Consider the following 21,406-nt stretch of genomic DNA (forward strand, 5'->3'; position numbering starts at 1 on the left):
TAGAAACATTTTAATCTGAGATTAAAAGAGCTTGTTGATTTTCAGTAGTAATCGGAATGGAATAGCATTTGATTATGGGATGTTGATCAGGTCTGTAATACTGACCCAACAAGTAGCACTTACTTTTGCAGATACCCAAGCTAATGCTCAAGTTGGGTCAATATTACTGACTTGGGAAGTGGTTAGGGATAAATTCATGAAAAGGATGTTGCAAATAAAATTCCTTGGAAGGGGAAGTTCCATTAAAATTGATTCAAAGATTTTTTGGAGCCTTTTCAGCCAAAGTACCCCATTATGTATTACCTGGCAAACGCAACGCAGTGCTTTTGTTGGAGTTTTCTTGGTGAAAACAAAATTGATAAAACACAATTGAACATAATGAGAAGAACATGAGGAAAAAAACACATGGAAAAAAACACATTTAGAACGGCAAATCATATGTGTGTGACTAAGTTTCAGCGGAAGAAGTAATTTGAATTCAAATTTCAAGGGTTTCATGATTTAATTTCAACATTTTTGAAGTTAAGTGTCATTAAATCTACCCCAACAAAGAGCACTTACTATATTATTTCGAGAGTTAGTGCTTATGTTTGAGTATGTTTTCCGACAAGTTTAATCTTGCTTGTGCATACTTGTTGGAATCCAGAAAACAACACATAAAAATAAAAATTGAAACATTTGAATCAGAGGTAAAAAGATCTTGTCGAAGTTCAAGAGTATTTGGAATAGAATAGGAATTTATTACGGGAGGTTGATGAGGTCTGTAACACTGCCCCAACAAGTAGCACTTACTTTCCAGAAATCCAAGCTAATGCTCAAGTTGGGTCAATATTACTGATGTGGCAAGCAGTTATAAACAATGTGCTGTTGGTTGAGTAATCTTGCTGACAACACCGTTGAAAGGCAGTGAGAAAAACATTATGTCTGAGGTTGGAAATGAAAATAACTTCTCAACTTAAACGGTTCTGGATTTCATTTCAACATTTTTCGAGTTAAGTGTCATTAAATCTACCCCAACAAAGAGCACTTACTATATTATATCAAGAGTTCGTGCTTATGTTTGAGTAAGTTTTCCGACAAGTTTAATCTTGCTTGTGCGTACTTGTTGGAATCCAGATAACAACACATGAATATAAAAAAAGAAACATTTGAATCAGAGGTATAAAGATCTTGTCGAAGTTCAGTAGTATTTGGAATAGAATAGGAATTTATTATGGGATGTTGATGAGGTCTGTAACACTGCCCCAACAAGTAGCACTTACTTTTCCAGATATCCAAGCTAATGCTCAAGTTGGGTCAATATTACTGATGTGGCAAGCAGTTATAAACAATGTGCTTTTGGTTGAGTAATCTTGCTGACAACACAGTTAAAAGGCAGTGAGAAAAACATTATGTCTGAGGTTGGAAATGAAATTAACTTGTCAACTTAAATGGTTCTTGATTTCATTTCAACATTTTTTGAGTTAAGTGTCATTAAATCTACCCCAACAAAGAGCACTTACTATATTATATCAAGAGTTCGTGCTTATGTTTGAGTAAGTTTTCCGACAAGTTTAATCTTGCTTGTGCATACTTGTTCGAATCCCCCCCACAAAAAATAACCTGAAAATTCTAATAATAACCTTTGAATCAGAGATAAAAAGAGTTTGTCAATTTTCGGTAGTAGTCAGAATAGAATATGACTTTATTTTGGGAAGTTGATCAGGTCTGTAATACTGCCCCAACAAGCAGCACTTACTTTTCCAGATATCCAAGCTAATGCTCAAGTTGGGTCAATATTACTGATGTGGCAAGCAGTTATAAACAATTTGCTGTTGATTGAGTAATCTTGCTGACAACACAGTTGAAAGGCAGTGAGAAAAACATTACGTCTGAGGTTGGAAATGAAATTAACTTCTCAACTTAAATGGTTCTGGATTCCATTTCAACATTTTTCGAGTTAAGTGTCATTAAATCTACCCCAACAAAGAGCACTTACTATATTATATCAAGAGTTCGTGCTTATGTTTGAGTAAGTTTTCCGACAAGTTTAATCTTGCTTGTGTGTACTTGTTGGAATCCAGGAAACAACTCATGAAAATAAAAATAGAAACATTTGAATCAGAGGTAAAAAGATCTTGTCGAAGTTCAGTAGTATTTGGAATAGAATAGGAATTTATTACGGGATGTTGATGAGGTCTGTAACAATGCCCCAACAAGTAGCACTTACTTTTCCAGATATCCAAGCTAATGCTCAAGTTGGGTAAATATTACTTATGTGGCAAGCAGATATAAACAATATGCTGTTGGTTGAATAATCTTGCTGACAACACAGTTGAAAGGCAGCGAGAAAAACACTGTAAAACAGCAAGATTTAGAAAAGCAAATCAAATCCAATTAAGTACCTCTGAGGGTAGAAATGAAATTAACTTCTAAACTTAAATTGTTCTGGATTTCATTTCAACATTTTTTGAGTTAAGTGTCATTAAATCTACCCCAACAAAGAGCACTTACTATATTATATCAAGAGTTCGTGCTTATGTTTGAGTGAGTTTTCCGACAAGTTTAATCTTGCTTGTGCATACTTGTTCGAATCCCCCCCACAAAAAATAACCTGAAAATTCTAATAATAACCTTTGAAACAGAGATAAAAAGAGTTTGTCAATTTTCAGTAGTAGTCAGAATAGAATATGACTTTATTTTGGGAAGTTGATCAGGTCTGTAACACTGCCCCAACAAGTAGCACTTACTTTTCCAGATATCCAAGCTAATGCTCAAGTTGGGTCAATATTACTGATGTGGCAAGCAGTTATAAACAATGTGTGTGTTGGTTGAGTAATCTTGCTGACAACACAGTTGAAAGGCAGAGGTAAAAATATTATAAAATAACAAGATTTAGAAAGGCAAACCAAATCCAATTAAGTACGTCTGAGGGTGGAAATGAAATTAACTTCTCAACTTAAATGGTTCTGGATTTCATTTCGACATTTTTCGAGTTTACTGTCATTAAATCTACCCCAACAAAGAGCACTTTCTATATTATAAACAAGTTTTAGTGCTTATGTTTGGGTATTTTTTTCCGAACAAGTTAGATTTTGCTCGTCTTTACTTGTTGGAATCCAAAAGAGAATACCTGACATGTAAAATAAGAAAATTTGTACGAGAATTTAAAACATCTTGACAATTTTTAGTACTAATCGGAAGATCACTTCATATAAATCAAGTTGATTATGTCTAACCCTACCCCAACATGCAGCACTTATTATGTAGATGATCAAGCTAATACTCAAGTTGGGTCAATAATATTGATTTGTAAAGTATTCCTGAGAATTCTCAGTACTGCTTTTTGTTCCCAATATGTAGAATGTATGTTTTTAAAGATAATCAAGCTAATTACAAAAGTTATATAGATAATACTTACTTGGGATGTTGTCATAAATATTGTCAGTCGTGCATTTTTCTTCCTTTTTTGGCAGGCCCTCCACTGCTACATAGTGAGGTTTCGTTGGGTTATATGCAACGTTCCCCACTATAAATACAAAAGACAACTATTGAAACCCGAACCCGCCTACCGTGCCATTGACTTGGGAGATTGTTTTGACCTCAGGTAAGTACTAAAGACTCAGTTAATTGAATGCGCAATTGTAGTCAATTCTCGATAAGCTTCAACACAATGATAGATTGTCAGCGCAATTAGATTTTTTTACAGCTGGCCAGGGACTATTAAACAGCATGACCAAAACAAATAGAACTTCTTTAACAAACCAACGTCAGTGAATTTCTTTGAGTAATCTTGCTTACAACACATTTTAACATTACAGAGAACACAACGAAATAATGACATTTTAAAAGGCAAGACAAATCAACTTGAGTACTTTTGCATATAATCAAGCTAATGCTCATGTTGGGTCAATAATACTGATGTGGCAAGCAGTTATAAACAATGTGCTGTTGGTTGAGTAATCTTGCTGACAACACAGTTGAAAGGCAGAGAGAAAAACACCGTAAAATGACCAGATTTAGAAAGGCAAATGAATTCCAATTAATTACGTCTGAGGGTAGAAATGAAATGAACTTCCATTTAAATTGTTCTGGATTTCATTTCAACATTTTTTGAGTTAAGTGTCATTAAATCTACCCCAACAAAGAGCACTTACTATATTATATCAAGAGTTAGTGCTTATGTTTGAGTGAGTTTTCCGACAAGTTTAATCTTTCTTGTGTATACTTGTTGGAATCCAAAATACAACAACTGCAAATTAAAATAGAAACATTTTAATCTGAGATTAAAAGAGCTTGTTGATTTTCAGTAGTAATCGGAATGGAATAGCATTTGATTATGGGATGTTGATCAGGTCTGTAATACTGACCCAACAAGTAGCACTTACTTTTGCAGAAACCCAAGCTAATGCTCAAGTTGGGTCAATATTACTGACTTGGGAAGTGGTTTCAGCGGAAGAAGTAATTTGAATTCAAATTTCAAGGGTTTCATGATTTAATTTCAACATTTTTGAAGTTAAGTGTCATTAAATCTACCCCAACAAAGAGCACTTACTATATTATTTCGAGAGTTAGTGCTTATGTTTGAGTACGTTTTCCGACAAGTTTAATCTTGCTTGTGCGTACTTGTTGGAATCCAGAATACAACACATGAAAATAAAAATAGAAACATTTGAATCACAGGTAAAAAGATCTTGTCAAAATTCAAGAGTATTTGGAATAGAATAGGATTTTTTTACGGGATGTTAATTAGGTCTGTAACACTGCCCCAACAAGTAGCACTTACTTTCCAGAAATCCAAGCTAATGCTCAAGTTGGGTCAATATTACTGATGTGGCAAGCAGTTATAAACAATATGCTGTTGGTTGAATAATCTTGCTGACAACACAGTTGAAAGGCAGAGAGAAAAATACCGTAAAATAGCCAGATTTAGAAAGGCAAATCAAATCCAATTAAGTACGTCTGAGGGTAGAAATGAAATGAACTTCCATTTAAATTGTTCTGGATTTCATTTCAACATTTTTTGAGTTAAGTGTCATTAAATCTACCCCAACAAGGAGCACTTACTATATTATATCAAGAGTTAGTGCTTATGTTTGAGTAAGTTTTCCGACAAGTTTAATCTTACTTGTGCGTACTAGTTGGAATCCCCCCCCCAAAAAAACCCTGAAAATATAAACAATAACCTTTGAATCAGAGATAAAAAGATCTTCTCGATTTTCAGTAGTAGTCAGAATAGAATAGTACTTTACTACTGGAAGTTTATCAGGTCTGTAACACTGCCCCAATAAGTAGCACTTACTTTTGCAGATACCCAAGCTAATGCTCAATTCGGGTCAATTATGCTGACTTGGTAAGTGGTTAGTGATAAATTGATGAAAAGGCTGTTGCAAATAAAATTCCTTAGAAGAGGAAGTTTTATTAAAATTGGTGCAAAGATTTCTTGGAGCCGTATTAACCAAAATACCCCAATATGTATGATCTGCTTCTTTAGCAAACGCAAGGCAGTGCTTTTGTTTGAGTTTTCTTGGTGATGAAGGAATAATAGTTTAAAACCTTAAGGAATCTCATTACATATTGCTACATTCTGTGTGTGAGATTGTAAAGTGCTGAGCGTATGAACAAGGCAGAATGTTGAGTGGAATGCGAAGGTCACAAGCAGAGGATGTGGGAGTAGGACTCAATAGATTGCAGATGTGTGGGGGGTTGCAAGATTTCACTGTGTGCAGGTACCAATAAGACGAAGGCAGTTGCTGGAAGCGGAAAAGTACAAACTGGGCGGGAACCGCGAGGAGCTTCGGGTGAAATAAAGACCAGTGGCCAGGAGGCCTGCGTTGTTGTGTCATTTGCATATTGTGGACTATAACTAAGTTTGTGGGCGGCTCGGAGAAGGGAAGAGAACGACGACGACGACTGGTGGCAACATGCGTCTGCTTGCACGGACTGAGAGGGGCCCTGAGCCACAAATTTATGTCTTGAGATTTGTATGATAGAATAAATCCACTCGTGTGTGAAACTGCTAGCTTCCTGACATCTCTATATCGCAGAACGAGCGCGCAAATTGTTGGAATGAGTGAAAGTCGGGTAAGGTTACAAATTGGAGTCAGATTATTAACTTAACTTTAATATACTTCTAAATTCTAAAACCCAACAATTTTTTGGTGACTCTCGACTGCGATGCGATTGAGATAGTAGAGCCACTAAGAATCTGGGATTCAGGGTCTGGGACCCACGTTCACACCAGGTGACGACCTGAGAAAGGAGCCACACGCGTCCGACCGTCTTTCCTCTTGGGTGCACAGTGAAACAAGGTAAGCAGATTCCTTTTCAAATTCTGCATATTGACAAATGCCAAATTATATAGAGGAAGGAGGACCGGCGCGTCTTAAATGTATAAGGATGGACAGTAGGGTGTAAAATCTGGGATTTACCTACGTAGAGTAGTCCATGGTGGCTTCAAAGTGTAAGTGTGGACGTTAGTAGGGTGTAAAATCTGGGATTTACCTACTAAGAGTAGTTCCATTAGTAGGATATAAAATCTGGGATTTACCTACGTAGAGTAGTCCATTTGTGGCTTTAAAAAAAGGATGGACAGTAGGGTATAAAATCTGAGATTTTACCTACTACAATAATGTGGAACTACTCGTGGCTCGATACGGTGTAAAATCTGGGATTTACGTATCAAAGTGGAAGCGGTGTGTGTGAAAACTAAAATTAAAACTAAAATTGTTCTGCATAAAAAGTGTTTGGGACACGCACGGGTGGATTTCCAGAATGGATTTCAAGATGGCGATGATGGGAGGTCTGATAGTGGTCTTGGGTTTCTCTCAGGTTGTCCAAGTAGACAAATGGAATGCAGAATGGAGATCGGAGAGTTGGTGTGTGTGCGTGCGTGCGTTTGGAGAGGATGTGTGTGTATGTGCGGATGCGTAATGTGGGGGGTTGCCTTTGTCTGCCGCGATGGGTCGAGAGGCATGGTTTCTGTCCCAATTTGAAGGATGTAGAAGATCTGGTGAAGGGTTGTGAAGGTGTGAGGAAGGTTTGAACATAGAAAGGGAATTATGAATAGAAAAGATTTTGGTAAAGCATGAAGAAAAGAGTTTTGTAAGTGAATAGAAAGGATTTTTGTAAGGGAGCTGAAGGAGAAAAAGGAATGTTGAGAGAGGGCTTGGGAGAGAAGTGTGTGTGTGCGCGTGTGCGCGTGTGTGCGTTTTGAGGGGAAGAAGGGAGAGAGATGCTGAGTGAGAGTGGAGTGGAGTTGATTGCTGGGAATGTGGAGATGTGGAAGCACGGGTTTTCAGGGACGGGCTGAATTGAATGTTAGTTGGAGAAATAATTTTGTACGTTGAAAGGAAATTTACATTGTACGGGTCAAAAGCGTTTGTCCGTAGCATTGAGAAAAAAGAAAAGAAAAAAAAAATGAAAAAGAACTGACGTCACAGCTAGGGCAGAATTTAATAAAAATAAAAGAAAAAGTGAAATGAGACAATGAGTTGGAGGCATGGCCTGGTGCAGGCGGGGGGAGGCACCTTTCCCCTTTGCTCTCAGGGAGGAGGCGTGATATATGATCCTTCTTAGAGATGTGGCACTAACCCCCTCCCCTCTGGTGAAGGTAGAAAGTTCATGATGGGGGAGGTTTTTGGCCTGGATTGGTGGACGAAGCGGCGCGCTTGACATGAGACAGCAGGTACGAATGAGCAGCTATTGTCAAGGGTCTTCCAGAACCTATGTAAATTCTAAACAGGAGAAGAGAGAGCAATCCGTCCAGATATTCCAAGCTATGGTGCGGCACGATCTGGTCGGTTAAGTGGTGGACACTGTGGTCATGGGCGTGGTTTTCTCTGGTGGCCGGGGAAGAAGGTATTCATGACAAGGCCAACAAGGCAACTGTTTTATATATGGCGGTATGAGACACGGGCACATGATTGGCCCAGCCAACAGCAGCAACCCAACAACCGTTCCCACGGCAACCCAAGCACAGCAGTATGGCCCATTACAGCAACAGCGGCCTACGCGCGGAGGAGGACAAGGCACTGGCGGACCATGGCGGCCCACAGCAGCCGGCCCAGTCACCTGGACAATATTACCAGGGCGGAGAATTTGATGGGAAGAATGGCCGCAAAGTGACTTTATTCCGTGATCACAACCAACATGAACATGTGGACAATGGGGGACAATCTATAGGTCACGTCTTGAGCCTGAAACTTCGGCCACTGGGGGGACTTGTCCGTATATCACCGGTGGAAATCATTCATTGACTCGCTCGGGCTGTACCATTAACCTATGGATGATTTTAATTGGACGTTGTTTTACTGTTTTCAGAAGGTTCCTGGAACACCCTGGCAGTTGAAAGAATGCTTTGGCTCTGTCTCCTGGTCATGGGGCGCGCCGGCTCGGTCTAGTGGTCACGACCAGCACCCCCTTCACAGATGCGAACACCCCTCACCCAAAGATAACAGAAAAAAAAAAAAAAAAGAGAGGGGGGCCGCCCATAGCTGTTTTTTATCACCTAGAGCCGGGGGAGAGAGAGAGCCCCCACCAGCCCAGCCCAAGGCCCCCTCCCTCTGCGCAAACAGGGAGAGATGGAGAAATGGAGAGAGCGAGATAGTTGACAGTATGGGGATATATTAGTGACAAATTATGGGTCCTCTATTAGACACAGAAATTTATAATTAGGAAATGGCTAAGTGGAAGGTTAGTTTCTCAAAATTTTAATTGGGGTAAGAGCGAGCTACAAAAATGGTTCTTATATTAAATAAACACAAGCTTGGAGCAGAATAGCAATTCAACAAGTGCAATTTAGCTATTTTAGCAAAAAGAGAGGGATTTGCGATTTAGACTTAAGGATTAGGAATCATCCAAATTATTAATGATATCAAACGTGAAGACAATGCAGAAATGGCATTGATCCAAATTATTAGGTAAATTGTAGCTGGCAAGTTTAGATAAAATAATTAATTTAGGATAGGCATAATTTCGCTGAGATGCAATAAACATCATGACTTGTCATCAGTGCACGGATGAGAATTCATTGTTTTGCTCATCAACAGCTGAAATATGCTTTAGCGTGAGTCGTAAGAATGTATGACTATGAGAATGTCTAAAAATGAGTGTGAGCGTGAATGGTTGTTTGTCCTTTTGTGTTTTTGATTGGCCGACCACCGAGATATGATCAATCGGTTAGGTATCAAGGTGGAAAATGATTTAGCAAATTGGAATCGATTTCAGAATTCGCCAATAAGCCGTTTCACGGATGGCAACGACAAATTATGGAAAAATATTTCGTCCAAGGAAATTTTTAATGAAAAAGCAGCAGTACTCCAAATGTGAAATTTGAAGTGGAGAAACAAATCTGCTATGCAAAATTTGGGAGCACTGGGAAAAACAAAGGCAGTGCATGATATGAAATTCCAAAGTACTATTGATTTATAGTGATAATGGCATCCAAATTGTGTTAATAGAAACATTGGCTGTATTGACAAGAGTTTCCATATTTAGTTCCGGAAAAATATGGAAATCCAATTTGGTGGAATGTACCAGATGCCATTATTCACTACACGATTGGAACAGGAGGATGAGGCTAATCATATGTCTGCATAAAAGAAAAAACTTTAAAGAAACGCATTAATTTTGGGTTGGCGAAGGGAGATGGTGTTTCTTAACAGGAATCATGGAGAGCACGCGTGAGCAACCCAGGATAAGAGTGTCCGTGCAAGATCTACCTGGTGCACTGTAAGAAGGTTCTATCATAATATGCATTTTAAAAGTAATGAGTTTTAATTGGAAACTAAAGGACAAAAGTGGTACCATCACTCACAGTTGCGCCCGGCCCCAGACTTTGTGCCCGCCAATGGTGAGCTTAAAGGTTGACCGCCCGGACGGGCGGGTCAAGAGAGGGAATGTGACGATGGCAAGAATTGGATCAAAGTTGGACTCAAAATTGGACTCAAAAGTGTCTGAACAAAGACGCAAATGTTTAACATTATTGACTATTTTGCTTGCTGGCGTGTGCTTTGTGTGGACTATGTTGATGGTGCAGGATGACAGAAGGAATGGAGTGAAAGGAGAACAAGTGATGGTGTATCATTCCTGGAATGGAACGGTATGGTATGAAGCAGAGCGAGATGGTGGTAAGACGCTGACACAGACACAACAATTACTGCTAAATCTGAAGTGTAAACAATCGACACAGGTGAACGTTTGGGTGACAATTTTGAACTGGACTCAACAATGGCTTGGTTTGGGTGACAATTTTGAACTGGACTCAACAATGGCTTGATTTGTTAATGGAAAAGAGAAAGCCCATTTTTGACACCCATGTTGCACAACAAAATTTCACCTGCCTGGCCCTGGGATTGGAAAAATCCAGGAGTCATGGTGTAATGAAAATGTGTCTTTGCAGCAGGAATCCCTCTCGCTCATGCTGATGTTTGGATGTGGTGTGAAGAGAAAGTGTAGTACGATAGGCTTTCCTCCAATGCCTCAGGTAAGTGCGCCATAGTAACGCTGATCATGACAATTAAGGGTGACAGCATTGGACATGGAGACCCAACAAAGCGTCTCCTGACGGTCGTCTTGCCGGGGCATTGGAGGGTCTGCGCACGCGGAGTAACAAAATGACCAGAGTTAATTTTTTTACTGATTTTTACTAGAATTATTTTTTTACTGATTTTTTTACTAGAATGAAATCTTATACTGATTTTTAGTTTTCTACTGATTTTTTTTAATTATTTACTGATTTTTAGCTTATGGTCATTGATTTTAGCTCGTGTCTAACAATGAACAAGAGATTTGAGTGATGACCTCAGTAGTCTGAGGTCATGAGAGGGAATGAAGGAATAATAGTTTAAAACCTTAAGGAATCTCATTACATATTGCTACATTCTGTGTGTGAGATTGTAAAGTGCTGAGCGTATGAACAAGGCAGAATGTTGAGTGGAATGCGAAGGTCACAAGCAGAGGATGTGGGAGTAGGACTCAATAGATTGCAGATGTGTGGGGGGTTGCAAGATTTCACTGTGTGCAGGTACCAATAAGACGAAGGCAGTTGCTGGAAGCGGAAAAGTACAAACTGGGCGGGAACCGCGAGGAGCTTCGGGTGAAATAAAGACCAGTGGCCAGGAGGCCTGCGTTGTTGTGTCATTTGCATATTGTGGACTATAACTAAGTTTGTGGGCGGCTCGGAGAAGGGAAGAGAACGACGACGACGACTGGTGGCAACATGCGTCTGCTTGCACGGACTGAGAGGGGCCCTGAGCCACAAATTTATGTCTTGAGATTTGTATGATAGAATAAATCCACTCGTGTGTGAAACTGCTAGCTTCCTGACATCTCTATATCGCAGAACGAGCGCGCAAATTGTTGGAATGAGTGAAAGTCGGGTAAGGTTACAAATTGGAGTCAGATTATTAACTTAACTTTAATATACTTATAAATTCTAAAACCCAACAGTGACAACACATTTGACAAAACACAATTGAACATAAGGAGACGAAAACGAGGGAAAAAAACATTTAGAAGTGTCAGGAGCGGCCTGTTTGTCCATCCTGACGTGCCGTCAGAGAGCAGCTGCAGTCAATCTTCAATTGCTTCTTGTTTTGTTATTTAAAGATCAATGAGTCATAGGACCATTGCCGGATCGTTACTTCTGTTCATGCATGCGCGCAGCATGCTGCCATTTTGTTTCCATGCCATTGTTGATTTATAGATCCCTGTTGATTTATTAAAGGATATCGTTTGAAGCCAACTGGCTCGATTCAACTCCCGTTTTCCCTCGGATGGGTCCTAATATATTCCCGATCGCGCCGCGACGACGCAGCGAGATCGTAACAGAACGATCCGGCCATAATGGACCCAGCGGGAGGCCACCCACGCTCGCGCCGACGCTCTCGTCGATGCCAGCCACCCTTTTCAAAGCCCCGCGAGCACATGGATTCACTGAGATGCCCCACAAAGTCTATTAGGGAGTTTATAATGGACACTTGGTGTGGGTACCTCAGAGACATGTGGGCAGCGGAGGAGTCCCGACTAGGAGGTAGTTCTGAGCCTCCATCCACCTTTAAACCCACCCTCCGCTCAACGCGTCGCACTGGACTGCCAGCACAGCTAAGTCATAATTCCAAGGCTCCGACACCCTCAGTTCATCGCCCCAGTTATTTGAATTCAGACTCCAGCAAGTTTTTTTCTCAATAGAGGGAGAATCCCCAGCCTCCCTCGGCCCCATTGGAACGCCAAATCTTTGTCGGTTGGGACTCTGACTTTTCTGAAGTTGAGGACGATCGGGAGCTAATAGATTTGTATGCTGGAGATTCGGACTCGGACAGTGATTTTCTTAGTGATTTGGACTCCAATACGCTCCACCGGAGGACATTGACCAATACTCCTCCGATTACTACAACCTGGATTACCCCGACCAGCATCTGCCAGGTCCGTGGGCCATCTACAAGGGACCACCGCGTGGCGGCCGGCGGGGAGGCTCAGGTAGGAGTTTCGAACACCGCCCGTCTTGTTTTTTTGGGGAGGCGCAGCAGCGAGGTCTTTCACATTGTCGGCTGGCCACCTACGATGGGCCACCCACCACGTGGCGGCCGGTGTGCTGTGCCGTCCACCCGGAGGAGGCGGCGAGCGCCGCAGGGAGAAGCGGAAGGAGGGCCTGGACGCTCGAGCCCCTGACCAAGCTTCTCGCCCGACCACGCCGCTCCAAGCTTCTCGCCCGACCACGCCGCTCCAAAGCTTCTCGCCCGACCACGCCGCTCCAAGCTTCTCGCCCGACCACGCCGCTCCAAGCTTCTCGCCCGACCACGTCGCTCCAAGCTTCTCGCCCGACCACGCCGCTCCAAGCTTCTCGCCCGACCACGCCGCTCCAAGCTTCTCGCCCGACCACGCCGCTCCAAGCTTCTCGCCCGACCACGCCGCTCCAAGCTTCTCGCCCGACCACGCCGCTCCAAGCTTCTCGCCCGACCACGCCGCTCCAAGCTTCTCGCCCGACCACGCCGCTCCAAGCTTCTCGCCCGACCACGCCGCTCCAAGCTTCTCGCCCGACCACGCCGCTCCAAGCTTCTCGCCCGACCACGCCGCTCCAAGCTTCTCGCCCGACCACGCCGCTCCAAGCTTCTCGCCCGACCACGCCGCTCCAAGCTTCTAGCCCGACCACGCCGCTCCAAGCTTCTCGCCCGACCACGCCGCTCAAGCTTCTCGCCCGACCACGCCGCTCCAAGCTTCTCGCCCGACCACACCGCTCCAAGCTTCTCGCCCGACCACGCCGCTCCAAGCTTCTCGCCCGACCACGCCGCTCCAAGCTTCTCGCCCGACCACGCCGCTCCAAGCTTCTCGCCCGACCACGCCGCTCCAAGCTTCTCGCCCGACCACGCCGCTCCAAGCTTCTCGCCCGACCACGCCGCTCCAAGCTTCTCACCCGACCACGCCGCTCCAAGCTTCTCGCCCGACCACGCCGCTCCAAGCTTCTCGCCCGACCACGCCGCTCCAAGCTTCTCGCCCGACCACGCCGCTCCAAGCTTCTCGCCCGACCACGCCGCTCCAAGCTTCTTGCCCGACCACGCCGCTCCAAGCTTCTTGCCCGACCACGCCGCTCCAAGCTTCTAGCCCGACCACGCCGCTCCAAGCTTCTCGCCCGACCACGCCGCTCCAAGCTTCTCGCCCGACCACGCCGCTCCAAGCTTCTCGCCCGACCACGCCGCTCCAAGCTTCTCGCCCGACCACGCCGCTCCAAGCTTCTCACCCGACCACGCCGCTCCAAGCTTCTCGCCCGACCACACCGCTCCAAGCTTCTCGCCGACCACGCGGCTCCAAGCTTCTCGCCCGACCACGCCGCTCCAAGCTTCTCGCCCGACCACGCCGCTCAAGCTTCTCGCCCGACCACGCCGCTCCAAGCTTCTCGCCCGACCACACCGCTCCAAGCTTCTCGCCCGACCACACCGCTCCAAGCTTCTCGCCCGACCACGCCGCTCCAAGTTTCTCGCCCGACCACGCCGCTCCAAGCTTCTCGCCCGACCATGCCGCTCCAAGCTTCTCGCCCGACCACGCCGCTCCAAGCTTCTCGCCCGACCACGCCGCTCCAAGCTTCTCGCCCGACCACGCCGCTCCAAGCTTCTCGCCCGACCACGCCGCTCCAAGCTTCTCGCCCGACCACGCCGCTCCAAGCTTCTCGCCCGACCACGCCGCTCCAAGCTTCTCGCCCGACCACGCCGCTCCAAGCTTCTTGCCCGACCACGCCGCTCCAAGCTTCTTGCCCGACCACGCCGCTCCAAGCTTCTAGCCCGACCACGCCACTCCAAGCTTCTCGCCCGACCACGCCGCTCCAAGCTTCTCGCCCGACCACGCCGCTCCAAGCTTCTCGCCCGACCACGCCGCTCCAAGCTTCTCGCCCGACCACGCCGCTCCAAGCTTCTCGCCCGACCACGCCGCTCCAAGCTTCTCACCCGACCACGCCGCTCCAAGCTTCTTGCCCGACCACACCGCTCCAAGCTTCTCGCCGACCACGCGGCTCCAAGCTTCTCGCCCGACCACGCCGCTCCAAGCTTCTCAAATACCCGTGCCCAAGCAATGCAAGTTACTCCCTTTGCCACCTGGGCCGCCAGTCGCACCCGTGCCGAAGCCACAAACCAGGCTTCCGGTGCTAGCTGGCACGTCTAGTTCCTGTTTGCCAAGTTCCTGTTTGCCCAGTTCCTGTTCGCCCAGTTCCTGTTCGCCCAGTTCCTGTTCGCCCAGTTCCTGTTCGCCCAGTTCCTGTTCGCCCAGTTCCTGTTCGCCCAGTTCCTGTTCGCCCAGTTCCTGTTCGCCCAGTTCCTGTTCGCCCAGTTCCTGTTCGCCCAGTTCCTGTTCGCCCAGTTCCTGTTCGCCCAGTTCCAGTTCGCCCAGTTCCTGTTCGCCCAGTTCCTGTTCGCCCAGTTCCTGTTCGCCCAGTTCCTGTTCGCCCAGTTCCTGTTCGCCCAGTTCCTGTTCGCCCAGTTCCTGTTCGCCCAGTTCCTGTTCGCCCAGTTCCTGTTCGCCCAGTTCCTGTTCGCCCAGTTCCTGTTCGCCCAGTTCCTGTTCGCCCAGTTCCTGTTCGCCCAGTTCCTGTTCGCCCAGTTCCTGTTCGCCCAGTTCCTGTTCGCCCAGTTCCTGTTCGCCCAGTTCCTGTTCGCCCAGTTCCTGTTCGCCCAGTTCCTGTTCGCCCAGTTCCTGTTCGCCCAGTTCCGGTCTGCCAAGTTTCGGCCTGCCCAGTTCCTGGGTGTACAGTCCCCACCTGCCTAATTTCACCCTGTCCGGTTTCTTCCTGGCCAGCTTCGGCCAGCCCGGTTTTAGCCTGCCCAGTTCCTGGGTGCCCGGTTCCCGCCTGCCCAGCTCTTGCCCGCCCAGCTCTTGCCCACCCAGCTCTTGCCCGCCCAGCTCTTGCCCGCCCAGCTCTTGCCCGCCCCGCTCTTGCCCGCCCAGCTCTTGCCGGCCCAGCTCTTGCTGGAAATTCAAATAATAACCTTTGAATCCGAGATAAAAAGATCTTGTCGATTTTCAGTAGTCGTCAGAATAGAATAGGACTTTATTACGGGAAGTTGATCAGGTCTGTAACACTGCCCCAACAAGTAGTACTTACTTTTGCAGATACCCAAGCTAATGCTCAATTCGGGTCAATTATACTGACTTGGGAAGTGGTTAGGGATAAATTCATGAAAATGATGTTGCAAATAAAATTCCTTACAAGGGGAAGTTTCATTAAAATTGATGCAAAGATTTCTTGGAGCCTTTTCAGCCAAAATACCCCAATATGTATTACCTGCTTCTTTAGCAAACGCAAGGCAGTGTTTTTGTTTGAGTTTTCTTGGTGAAAACACATTTGACAAAACACAATTGAACATAAGGAGAAGAACACAAGGAAAAAAAACACATTTAGAAAGGCAAATCATATGCGTGTGACTAAGTTTCAGGGGAAGAAGTAAATTGAATTCAAATTTCAAGGGTTTCATTTCATTTCGACATTTTTGAAGTTAAGTGTCATTAAATCTACCCCAACAAATAGCACTTACTATATTATATCCAGAGTTAGTGCTTATGTTTGAGCAGTGGCGGGCCGTCAGGGCCTTCAAGGCCTTCTCTGCTGGCCTAAGAAATATCTGAATCATATATTATATAAAAGTCAGGAAACATATAATAACACTATTAATGAAATAAATAATAACTAAATAACCCTCTCTGAGTTCTACACAGAAAAAACAGGAAATAAATAACACTATTTGTGAAATAAATAATAACTAAATAACTCTCTCTGGGTTCTTCATAGAAAAAAAAAGCCATGGAACATTAACTTTCTGTTGTGCCATGCACAATCTTCTCCCTTTGCTCTGAAGTTTATGCACGACACCACAACCGTCATTACAGAATCCCACGTCAACATTTTGCAGCACAGTGCTTGCTGGTGAATTTGGCAGTGGACTCGTAGCGGGGCGGTGAGACCCCTTTTTTCCAACTCCCGGTTCATGCGTCCCATTATTAGACCGCGAGTTTCGGCCACCATGCTAGGAGCCCCGTCAGTCGTGATGCTAGCTAGCTTTGACCAGTCCAGGTCCAACTTCTCCATGGTTTGGCACACTTTGTCAAAAATATCCTCTCCCGTTGTAGTCCCTTTGAGACTTTGGAGGGCTGCCAGATCCTCGCAAATCTCAAAGTTTGCGCTAACTCCACGAATAAAAATGAGCAGTTGCGCTGTGTCTTGCACGTCCGTGCTTTCATCCAGTGCTAATGAAAAAAAGTCAAATTATTTCGTCTTCTGCTGCAGCTGGGCATATACATTACTCCCGATTTCTTCAACGCGTCTGGTCATTGTACTCACCGACAGACTTACGGCATTAAATGCATCTTTCTTCTCGGGACACACCTCCTCCGCGACAGTATCCATACATTTCTTAACAAACTCTCCGTCAGTGAAAGGCTTACCGCTGCTTGCTATCAATTTAGCAACCCAAAAGCTGGCCCGAACGGATGCCTGGTTCTGCTGAGATAGTAGTCCACTTTTTCGCTTTGAGAGTTTGTCTGCTCGTATTTGGCCTTGCAAGCTATCGTACTTGTCTTTGTGACGGGATTCATAGTGTCGGAAAAGATTGTATTCTTTGAATACCGCCACCGTCTCTTGACAAATGAGACAAACAGCCTTTTCTTTGCATTGAACAAAAAAATAATCGTTTGTCCACTCCAGGTTAAATACCCTGCATTCTGAATCAATTTTTCTCTCAGCTAACTTTTTCGCCATTATTCCGTTCTCAAACAGGTTGCAGTTTTTATATGCTTGAATAGTCCGCGATGGTCCCAGGGCTCCGCCCTCACCTGCGATCGTCCAGATGTCTCGGTAACACTGCTCGTGCATGCAACGGTGGACGTGCCCGCCTGCATCAAAGGGAAACACTCCCCGCGCGTGTCACCAAAGAAGCAATGCGAAGCCCCGCTTCACTGGGATGATTTGTGGGCTCAGCAGGGGTGCAATGAACCAAACACAAGATTAAAACGTCCCAGTCTTCAAGGCCAAATAGGAAAAAAAATCAGATAGTGTCTCTGGTATTGTTCAGAGGGCCGGTCCAAATGTGCCGGCGGGCTGCATCCAAAATAAAAAATAAAAATAAATAAAAATACATCCGATAGCGTCTCTGGTATTGTTCAGAGGGCCGGTCCAAATGTGCCGGCGGGCCGTATCCGGCCCGCGGGCCGTAGTTTGGTGACCCCTGATTTAACCAATCACATTTCAGCCATTATTTGTTGCCAGGGTCATAAATCTGCCTCAAGGCCTTCACAATCAGTTCTGCGGGCTCTGCTGCTTTAAACAAGTGTCGATAAGACTGTTGCTTTAACCAATCAGATTTTGAGTTGGCAACACCACAATGCATTGTTGCAGGCGTAGGGTTACGTCATTGCCTTGTCGCAGGCGTAGGGATACGTAATCGCTTTCACCAACTATGATTGGCTAGTCATTAGCCAGAGCTACCAAACTGTATTTGGAGCGGGCTGCACAAGCAAATATATTGTTGTGTTGATTTAAAGCCGGACTATGCCAGAAATACGACAGGACAGGCTCGACTTTCAGCATTAACTTTGATGGCGATATAAATAAAGGAAGAAAGAAAGGAGGATGGATATTGTGTACAGTTAAAAAGGATTTTTGGTGAGGAAAATATGGCTATATTCCAAAATAATATTTGAATTGTGGGCCAAGTTCTGATATCTGAAAAGCTCCAGTGTTTGTAGTTAAGATCCAGTGTATGTATTTAATCGCTAAATGCTGCTAGGAAGTGGATTTTACCCCATTTAAGTGCATTTTTTGCCGTTTCGCGCATGGACGTATATGGACGTATTGACGTTCATCGCTGTGTCTTTCCCGGGGAAATGATTATCCGGGCCCGGTTCTGATGTCTAAAGCTCCAGTATTTGTATTCAATCGATAAATGCTGTTTTCAGCTGGATTTTACCCCATTTTCGGGCAATGTTTGCCGGTACGCCATTGACGTTCATCGCTGTCTTTTCCCGGGAAAATCACCCCCCGGTCCGGTTGTAATGTCTGAAAAGCTCCAGTATTTGTATTTAATCAATAAATGCTGCTAGGAAGTGGATTTTACCCCATTTTATGCATTGATTTAATGATTATTTTTTATGCGTGTGCGGTCGATTGGTCGCCGATCTTTTGGTCGCGGTCTTTTGGTCGCCCGGACCGCGGCAACGGGCGACCAAAAGACCGACAACTAAAAGACCGGCGACAAAACAAGGTAAAACAACACGGTCTACGCATCAATAAAAGCCAACAATGGCCATGAGCAGTTTCACTGAGCTGACGTGTGAGTGTATAAGAGTTTGTATGTACATGCGTTGTCCCTTTAAGAAGGTACGTCAGTCAGGGGCTTAACAAGTTCTCCAACAAAAAACAATAAAAGTCGGGGAAATTTTGAGCTTTTCTTTAGCCTAATAATTACTAGGGCATTAAGTATGACTAAATAGTAATTCGCAGTTTGTATTTAGAGAATTTGAGCAACGATTTAAATGGTAATTATCAATAACCTTCCGGGCGACCAAAAGACCGGCAACCAAAAGATCGGCGACCAAAAGACCGGCGACCAATCGACCATGTACCTTTTTTATGTGTTGCAGCTGTAGCTGCAGTCGAGGTTTTATAGTTTTTAAGGGTTGGATTGATTCGTTGAAGGCGCTACGAGAAAATGCACGGACCGCCACTGTTAGCCAATCATAGTTTTTGAATGCGATGACGTATCCCTACGCCACCGAGAAGGTCTTGGTTTCGCCAACTCGAAATCTGATTGGTTAAAGCAACAGTTTTATCAACGCTTATTTTATGCTGCAGGGCCTGCAGAACTGATTGTGAAGGCCTCCATGTAGATTTCTGACCCTGGCAACACTGTCAACAAATATTGGTTAAATGCTTAAATATGAAGACACACATCTGGAAGCAGCGCAACCAGGGGAAAAGCAATGTATTACGATCGCGCCGAGATGTCGTGGCGCGATCGGAGGGATTTGGATCCAGGGAAGCAGGAGGGGACGAGACGAACTGTGCTCATGATAATAGCTTTAATAACTCAGGAAGCCTTACAAAATAACAAGGACTTGTACATCCAAAACGAAACAAAACCGGAGCATGGAGAACAGTACCTTTGCAGCGATGTATGCAGTATCACGCAGTACGATCTGACAATGAAGAACAATTCAGTCGTGTTTAATAAAACACATCCGGAAGTAATCATGAATCCCTCTCAGCTGCTCGAACCTGACGGTAAGGCAGGAGGGACAAACGAGCTGCTCCTGACACAATGAAAGGAAGCTGACAGACAATTTGTAATTTTTTAGTAAGTATTCATGGACAAAATATAATTAACATCAGTCTGTGTTTCAGATACAGTGGTACCTCGTGGTACGACATGCTCGTGGTACAACGAAAATTTTGATCGAATAATTCGCTTGCGATACGATTAAAATTTTGAGATGCGACCAAGCCAGGTGGCCATGACATGAGAGGCTGTTTATCATTGTAGCGCACTGTCTTTTTTGCTGCATCTCTTTCGTGTATAACGACTATATCTACAAGGACTGAATGATTTATTCAGACGACTTTCGACCAGGAAACGCACAACCCCCATGCGCGGGCAAAAAGAGGGCTTTCTGGGTAATGAAGTATACTCGTGCACACAAAACCCATAGGCAATGGCACCCTTTCTCCGAATAAAACTTCATTACCCACAATCAATACGTGGGTAAGCTCAGCTATTGCATTTCCTGTTATTCTTTCTAAAGAAAGGAGCTCCCGCGATCGTTCTTTAAAGACAATTTCTCGTTGGCAAGTGGTCGTGCATTATCCTATTGTGAGGACATTTGTGTGCATCATTTTCGGAATATTTTGAAGGCAATACAACAGCAAACAGTCCATCGATAGTGAACATGAGGGTGGAGGCGTGGCAAACCGCTAACACGGAAAACGAAGGTAACAAAATATTAAGACAAAACTAGAATTCAGTTTTGTGTAAAGTTGCATTAAACGTATGTTTGAGTCTCTGTATATATTTATTAAAGTTAATTTAAAAAAAAATTTTCGTTTACGAGTGCCGTGGATAAAGTCCCCACGAACAGCCCCCCCTCCGCCTCATTGTATGTCGCTTCACTGGGATGATTTGTGGGCTCAGCAGGGGTGCAATGAACCAAACACAAGATTAAAACGTCCCAGTCTTCAAGGCCAAATAGGAAAAAAAATCTGATAGCGTCCCTGGTATTGTTCAGAGGGCCGGTCCAAATGTGCCGGCGGGCCGCACCCCCCCACCCCCCCCCCCCCCCCCCCCAAAAAAAATTTTTTTTTAAAAAAAAATCCGATAGCGTCTCTGGTATTGTTCAGAGGGCCGGTCCAAATGTGACGGTGGGCCGTATCCGGCCCGCGGGCCGTAGTTTGGTGACCCCTGCCTTAAATGAAAGCAGATGGAATGGGTCAACGTACACAACCTTGAATGCATCACCCTTAAAATATCACCACCCCCACAAATGTCAATAACTTTGATTGGCATATATAGACCTTCATCTGCCTCTAATGTAATCTATGTGTCGCTTCGGCCCCTACTCGGAATGTGACAAAAAAGTTTTCTTGCTTGGAGATTTAAATATTAACTGGCTTGACAAATCAAATCGGAGACAGGTGAAATCACTGTTAACTATATTTAACTTTAGACAACTGATCAAAAGTCCCATGAGACTAACTTCTTCTTCTGAAACATGCATAGATCTGATCTTTTCCAATAAATGTGTGAGGATGCATAAGATATTCAATTTGCTTACAGCTCTATCAGACCATAACCTCATCCTATTCTGAAGAAAGCTTCCTAAAATAGATACTCATGCGCTTAGAAAACCATATCAGAGCAGATAAGAGTACTAAAAAGGGAGATCCCAAATCTGACAC

This window comes from Stigmatopora argus, chromosome 20, assembly GCF_051989625.1.
Source record: "Stigmatopora argus isolate UIUO_Sarg chromosome 20, RoL_Sarg_1.0, whole genome shotgun sequence".
In the NCBI taxonomy this organism is placed as follows: Eukaryota; Metazoa; Chordata; class Actinopteri; order Syngnathiformes; family Syngnathidae; genus Stigmatopora; species Stigmatopora argus.